This window comes from Schistocerca americana, chromosome 7 (assembly GCF_021461395.2).
Source record: "Schistocerca americana isolate TAMUIC-IGC-003095 chromosome 7, iqSchAmer2.1, whole genome shotgun sequence".
Classification (NCBI taxonomy): Eukaryota; Metazoa; Arthropoda; class Insecta; order Orthoptera; family Acrididae; genus Schistocerca; species Schistocerca americana.
In genome coordinates this window covers 557,446,723-557,454,217 of record NC_060125.1, presented here as the reverse complement: position 1 = coordinate 557,454,217, position 7,495 = coordinate 557,446,723, and positions in this window count along the sequence as shown.

The window sequence follows — 7,495 nt, the reverse complement described above, 5'->3', positions numbered from 1 at the left end:
CGACCGAACAACTCGCTGGGTCGAGGCTGTCCCCCTCCCCAATATTATGGCAGAAACTGTTGCTCGAGCTTTCATCGAGTCATGGGTATCGCGTTTCGGATGTCCAGCTCATCATCACGACTGACCAGGACAGACAATTTGAGTTGGCCCTGTTCAACGAGATTTGTAATATTTGCGGCATCCGGCGCATCCATACCACAGCATATCACCCACAAAGCAACGGGCTAGTCGAGCGCTGGCACCGCACTTTCAAGGCGGCTCTTCGATGCCACGACTCTCTATGGATGGAGGCCCTTCCCTTTGTGCTACTCGGCATTCGTGCGATCTATAAGGAAGACCTCAAAGGCACAATAGCTGAGTTCGTATACGGCCAGAACATTATTCTCCCTGGCGAACTTGTGAGCCCTTCCGCTTCTCTCCCTCAGTCTGACTTACCTTCCTTCGTGGACCACATCAGACGCCACTTCATCAACCTCCACATCCCTCCGCCCGCCAGCCATTCCCACCCTAAGGTTCACATCCTGAAATCTCTGGACAATTGTGAGTACGTCATGCTCTGAGATGACACTGCCTGTGCTCCCCTCCAACCTCCACATACTGGCCCGTACCGAGTTCTCTGGCGCTCAGTCAACACCTATGACATCCAGATGAAAGATTCAGCTGTCACAGTCTCTATAAACAGACTTAAGCCTGCTCATGTCGAGCCTTCTTTTACCCCCCTTCAGGCCACGACCACGCCACTCACTGCCGTGGCTCACGACGCTCCGACCAATCCCTCCACGTTGGACTTACACACTCGATCTAGTGACTTCCAGCTCTAATCGTCGAGCTCTCCTCCGACCTTGTCCTCTACTGTGGTCTCATGCAATCCATCGAGTGACCACATGCTCCCCATGTCAAGCTTACCTACGATCATGCCCTCACCGCTGGTCCCTTCAAACTCTCCACCATCGCCTGCCTCCCCCTGTTGAGGTTTCTCATGGCCCCCCCCCCCCCCATCTTGAATGTGCCCTCACTCGAGGTGTTTGTGCCTGTCCCCCCGAACATAATCCACAACATCTCAATAATACTGTGTGATGATAAACTGTTTGTCGTGTGTTTCTCTTCATCCAGCGCTAATGACACAACATCCACCATTCCCTGCCACCTGGTAAAATGTGTTCCCTTCTTGCCCAAGGTCGACCTGGACATGCTTCATGTGTTCGCCACACCCACCAGGGAAGTCATCGTCGTTCCGTTCCATCTGCAAACTGCTGGCCTATCTGTCGCTGCACGCCCAGTACGATACCCGGCTTGCTTCAACGACTTCCAGGTTCGGTGGCCAAACCTTCCTTCACGACGTCTAACCATGCAGCTCCCCGACGACCCTGCCGACGCCCTAGTCACCCCCTCCCCTGGCCTCTCAAGAGTACTCCGTACTGCAGGGGGGGGGGGGGGGGAGGCTATGTGGCGCCGATGAGGTCGACACCACACCAGCATCGATATACTTTTATCTCTAGACTCCGAGCATCGTCTTTGGAGGCTGCGCTTTGTCTTTGGTCTGTTCCACCATGTCAGTTGTTTGTGAGCCTTTGATGTGTTTAGGTGAATAAATGGACTACTGCAAAATGGGAGTTGTTTGGTGTAACCAACCCGAACTTCTCCCTCAGAGTCAAAGTTTCTGAGTTTGGGTCAAAGGATAAGCACCAATCCATATTGAAGGTTTTCTGGGTAGGGGGGGATGTATAACCCTCAGATGAGTGGCTTATTGGCCTTTTTCCAAAAGTGGGTTGATCAAATTAAATATGTTGACAATAAACTGGATTCTGAGTTAATTTAACTAGGTCCTGTGAATAAATTGCCCACCCAGTTGATGGCTGCTGTGCCTAGGAATAATGTTGAGGGATTTATTAACATCCTGGAAAGAATTCAGAGTTTACCGTAACAATGGGCCAAGGAACTATGGCAGATTCAATGACCAGGTGACTGGGGGAAATATGGAGTAAATACAGGGGAAATGAATAATATGAGGGTTGTTGTTGTTGTGGTCTTCAGTCCTGAGACTGGTTTGATGCAGCTCTCCATGCTACTCTATCCTGTGCAAGCTTCTTCATCTCCCAATACGTACTGCAGCCTACATCCTTCTGAATCTGTTCAGTGTATTCATCTCTTGGTCTCCCTCTGTGATTTTTACCCTCCACGCTGCCCTCCAATACTAAATTGGTGATCCCTTGATGCCTCAGAACATGTCCTACTAACCGATCCCTTCTTCTTGTCAAGTTGTGCCACAAACTCCTCTTCTCCCCAATCCTATTCAATACTTCCTCATTAGTTACGTGATCTACCCATCTAATCTTCAGCATTCTTCTGTAGCACCACATTTCAAAGGCTTCTATTCTCTTCTTGTCCAAACTATTTATTGTCCATGTTTCACTTCCATACATCGCTACACTCCATACAAATACTTTCAAAAACGACTTCCTGACATTTAAATCTATACTCGATGTTAACAAATTTCTCTTCTTCAAAAACGCTTTCCTTGCTATTGCCAGTCTACATTTTATATCCTCTCTACTTCAACCATCACCAGTTACTTTGCTACCCAAATAGCAAAACTCCTTTACTACTTTAAGTGTCTCATTTCCTAATCTAATTCCCTCAGCATCGCCTGACTTAATTCGACTACATTCCATTATCCTCGTTTTGCTTTTGTTGACGTTCATCTTATATCCTCCTTTCAAGACACTGTCCATTCCATTAAACTGCTCTTCCAAGTCCATTGCTGTCTCTGACAGAACTACAATGTCATCGGCGAACCTTAAAGTTTTTATTTCTTCTCTATGGATTTTAATACCTACTCCGAATTTTTCTTTTGTTTCCTTTACTGCTTGCTCAATATACAGATTGAATAACATCGGGGATAGGCTACAACCCTGTCCCACTCTCTTCCCAACCACTGTGTCCCTTTCGTGTCCCTTGACTCTTATAACTGCCATCTGGTTTCTGTACAAATTGTAAATAGCCTTTCGCTCCCTGTATTTTACCCCTGCCACCTTTAGAATTTGAAAGAGATTATTCCAGTCAACATTGTCAAAAGCTTTCTCCAAGTCTACAAATGTTAGAAATGTAGGTTTGCCTTTTCTTAATCTAGCTTCTAAGATAAGTCGTAGGGTCAGTATTGCCTCACGTGTTCCCATATTTCTACGGAATCCAAACTGATCTTCCCCGAGGTCAGCTTCTACCAGTTTTTCCATTCGTCTGTACAGAATTCGCGTTAGTATTTTGCAGCCGTGACTTATTAAACTGACAGTTTGGTAATTTTCACATCTGTCAATGCCTGCTTTCTTTGGGATTGGAATTATTATATTCTTCTTGAAGTCTGAGGGTATTTCGCCTGTCTCATACATTTTGCTCACCAGATGGTAGAGTTTTGTCAGGACTGGCTCTCCCAAGGCTGTCAGTAGTTCTAATGGAATGTTGTCTACTCCCAGGGCCTTGTGTCTTTCAGTGCTCTATCAAATCCTCTATGCAGTATCTTATCTCCCATTTCATCTTCATCTACATCTTCTTCCATTTCCATAATATTCTCCTCAAGAACATCGCCCTTGTATAGTCCCTCTATATACTCCTTCCACCTTTCTGCTTTCCCTTCTTTGCTTAGAACTGGGTTTCCATCTGAGCCCTTGATATTCATACAAGTGGTTCTCTTTCCTCCAAAGGTCTCTTTAATTTTCCTGTAGGCAGTATCTATCTTACCCGTAGTGAGGTAAGCCTCTACATCCTTACATTTGTCCTCTAGCCATGCCTGCTTAGCCATTTTGCACTTCCTGTCGATCTCATTTTTGAGACGTTTGTATTCCTTTTTGCCTGCTTCATTTACTGCATTTTTACATTTTCTCCTTTCATCAATTGAATTCAGTATTTCTTCTGTTACCCAAGGATTTCTACTAGCCCTCGTCTTTTTACCTACTTGATCCTCTGCTGCCTTCACCACTTCATCCCTCAAAGCTATCGATTCTTCTTCTACTGTATTTCTTTCCCCCATTCTTGTCAATTGTTCCTTTATGCTCTTCCTGAAACTCTCTACAACCTCTGATTCTTTCAGTTTATCCAGGTCTCATCTCCTCAAATTCCCACCTTTTTGCAGTTTCTTCAGTTTTAATTTACACTTCATAACCAATAGATTGTGGTCAGAGTCCACATCTGCCCCTGGAAATGTCTTACAATTTAAAACCTGGTTCCTAAATCTCTGTCTTACCATTATATAATCTATCTGATATCTTCTAGTATCTCCAGGGTTCTTCCATGTATACAACCTTCTTTCATGATTCTTGAACCAAGTGTTAGCTATAATTAAGTTATGCTCTGCGCAAAATTCTACCAGACAGCTTCCTCTTTCATTTCTTAGCCCCAATCCATATTCACCTACTGTGTTTCCTTCTCTCCCTTTTCCTACTCTCAAATTCCAATCACCCATGACTATTAAATTTTCGTCTCCCTTCACTACCCGAATAATTTCTTTTATCTCATCATACATTTCATCAATTTCTTCGTCATCTGCAGAGCTAGTTGGCATATAGACTTGTACTACTGTTGTAGGTGTGAGCTTAGTGTCTATCTTGGCCATAATAATGCGTTCACTACGTTGTTTGCAGTAGCTTACCCGAACTCCTATTTTTTTATTCATTATTAAACCTAATCCTGCATTACCCCTATTTGATTTTGTATTTATAACCCTGTATTCACCTGACCAAAAATCTTGTTCCTCCTGCCACCGAACTTCGCTAATTCCCACTATATCTAACTTTAACCTATCCATTTCCCTTTTTAAATTTTCTAATCTACCTGCCCGATAGTTTTCTTTCTCCTGATAACGACATCCTCCTGAGTAGTCCCCGCCTGGAGATCCGAATGGGGGACTATTTTACCTCCGGAATATTTTACCCAAGAGGACGCCATCATCATTTATCGATACAGTAGAGCTGCATGCCCTCGGGAAAAATTTCGGTCGTAGTATTCCCTTGCTTTCAGCCATTCGCAGTACCAGCACAGCAAGGCCGTTTTGGTTAATGTTACAAGGCCAGATCAGTCAATCATCCAGACTGTTGCCCCTGCAACTACTGAAAAGGCTGCTGCCCCTCTTCAGGAACCATACGTTTGTCTGGCCTCTCAACAGATACCCCTCCATTGTGGTTGCACTTACGGTATGGCTATCTGTGTCGCTGAGGCAAGCAAGCTTCCCCACCAATGGCAAGGTCTATGGTTCATGGGGGGAAGACAATTATTATACACAATTAAGTTATATTTTTGTTTATTTTGGTGGTATTGTCATTTTATGTTGATGACGCATGCTTTGTTTATTTGTTGTTATATCTTTGCAGTTTTCAAGCTGCTAGGTTAGTTTCATTATTGCTGCCGTGCTGTTAATCATGGCTGCTCCACTGTATATATGCACCAAAAAAGAGTAATGTTCAGTGATACGTTTTTTGTGGTTGGGAGGCACATCAGGGGCTGAAATTCACTGCAGACTTTTGGTACAGTACAGGAACAGTATTGTGCCACAATGGAGTGTCTATGAATGGATTGAAAAATTCTGAAATGGTCACACAAGTGTTGCGCACAATGAAGGAGCATGACGACTGTTTACCGCCACAAATGAAGAAACCACTGAGCGTTCATGTGAAATGATTCTCTTAGACACACAATTAACTATTGATGAAGTGGCACATCGTCTGTAAATTAGTCATGGTTCTGCCTACAAAATCATCCACAACAGACTTGGGTTTCATAAAGTTTGTGCAAGAGGATCTCAAAACAACTTGCACAGTTGCATAAGCAAACGCGCTTGGACATCTGCAAAAAAACATTTGGATCGCTATGGTAACGAAGAGGACAACTTCTTAGACAGGATCATAACTGGTGACGAGACATGGATCTGTCATTATAAGACAGAGTGTAAATGGCAGAGTACGGAATGTAAACATCCAAATTCGCCATGCCAGAAAAAGTTCAAGACCAAACCATCCGCACGAAAACTGATGCTTATGGTTTTTTGGGATGCACAGTGTCCACTACTGGAGCATTATGGGGAAAGGAGCACGACAATAAACAGTGTGCATTACAGTGAGATGCTTACTGCCAGGCTAAAACCTTCAATTCGAAGCAAACGCCGATGATTGCTGTCAAAAGGTGTTGTGTTGTTGCACGAGAATGCCCGTCTGCATACTGCTCTCCACACTGTTGAAATGCTCCAGAATCTCAAATTTGAAGTACTGGATCATCCTCCATATAGTCCTGATATTGCCCCTTCTGACTATCACTTGTTTCGTCCACTCAAACAGGCATTAAGGGGCCGTCGATTTGCCTCGGACAAAGCAGTGAAAGAAGCGGTGCATTCCTGGCTCGCAACTCAACTGAGAACCTTCTTTATGAGGGCATTAGTAAGCTTGTACAACAATGGACCAAGTGCGTTGAAATGCAAGGAGACTATGTCGAAAAATGATGTTCTTGTAAGTTTCCAAGTTGATTACAATAAAATTTTATAGCTACTTTGCTGATAATAATTGACTTACCCTCACAGAAAGGATGAGCAAAGGATATCCCATGGGATAACAGTCGCAGCAGGGGATGGTCACCAAATATAGTTAGGAATGTTGGACCACTAGATGGAATTGAGGGCAACCCGAACTTGGCAGGGCAGCTCAGGGAAACTGGGATTATCTCCTACTGACCCGTTCACGAAGGGCCACAGGAATGGGCCGAGCCCGAAAAAACTTAGGCCAAGCAGTGGGTTTGAGTGTGATATGAGCTTCAAAATCGTTTGCATGGCCTAACCCAGGAGAAAAGAGGGATGAAAATGTCGCTGACAGGGAATCCAAGTGAGCATAAGAAATAGCATCAGAGACAATATAGACAGAGTCATCTATGGAGAACCCAAAAACACGAAAGGCATTGAAACCAAAAAGATTCTCCGCGTTACTATGGTCGACCACAAATATGGGAACTGTGCGAACGACACATTTGTAAGATACCTCAGCCTCAAATTGTCCCAAGAGAGAAATCTTCTGTTTATTGTACGTCTGTAATTGCCTAGTGACAGGTGATAGGATTAGAGAACCCAACTGAAGATACGTCTGAGAATTGATGATAATGGCAACAGAACCAGTATCCACCTGCATGTGAACATCCCAACCAAGTATTTTGGCAGTGATGAATAACTTCCCTGAAAGGGAAGAAGTACCTTTGACAGACGACACAGAAGCAGAATCACCGTCATGTTCATGAACATCAGGTATGTGGTCGGATTTGCAAACGGATGACACATGACCCTTCTTTTTGCAATTGTGACACACGGCCCAACGTTGGGGACAATCCTCCCATGAATGTTTTGTAAAACACCGTGGACATGAAGGAAGTTGCCGGGGGTTTTGCTGCAGTTTCTTAGAGGTTTGTTTACAGTTAGGCCGAGGCTGAGCTTGGGAGCGTACTGCGACCACGTCGGCGGGCGGGGGGACAC